Here is a 248-nt window from a genome sequence, read left to right as displayed (position 1 = left end):
ATTCTGAGGACAAGCTCATAATCGCCGTTGCTGGGTTACCTTTCGTTTTTTAATATAACGTTGTTTGTACATAGGCACAAGTTAACGCTACCTGCCGGTCACATCCGCTCCAGTGAAAAGGTCCCGCAAGGGTCAAGAAGATTAGTCCGGCGGCTGCTCGCTCTGCCTGCACGCCGCTATGGCTCAGCGGCTAACAGGTGAGCTAACTGCTAACAGACCCCGTTGCAACCAATTAATACAACTTCTGT

At 50.0% G+C, this 248-nt stretch overlaps 1 protein-coding gene across 5 annotated transcripts in view; it reads left to right on the top strand.

Annotated features, from left to right (window-relative positions):
• The window catches only part of prrc2b (proline-rich coiled-coil 2B), a 28,435-nt gene that overhangs the window by 15,706 nt on the left and 12,481 nt on the right, over nt 1–248 (top strand). The gene's annotated exons all lie outside the window — the stretch shown is intronic.

Source organism: Etheostoma spectabile, chromosome 16 (assembly GCF_008692095.1).
Source record: "Etheostoma spectabile isolate EspeVRDwgs_2016 chromosome 16, UIUC_Espe_1.0, whole genome shotgun sequence".
In the NCBI taxonomy this organism is placed as follows: Eukaryota; Metazoa; Chordata; class Actinopteri; order Perciformes; family Percidae; genus Etheostoma; species Etheostoma spectabile.
Note: the sequence above shows the minus strand (reverse complement) of the source record. Positions and strands in the feature narration are given on the sequence as shown.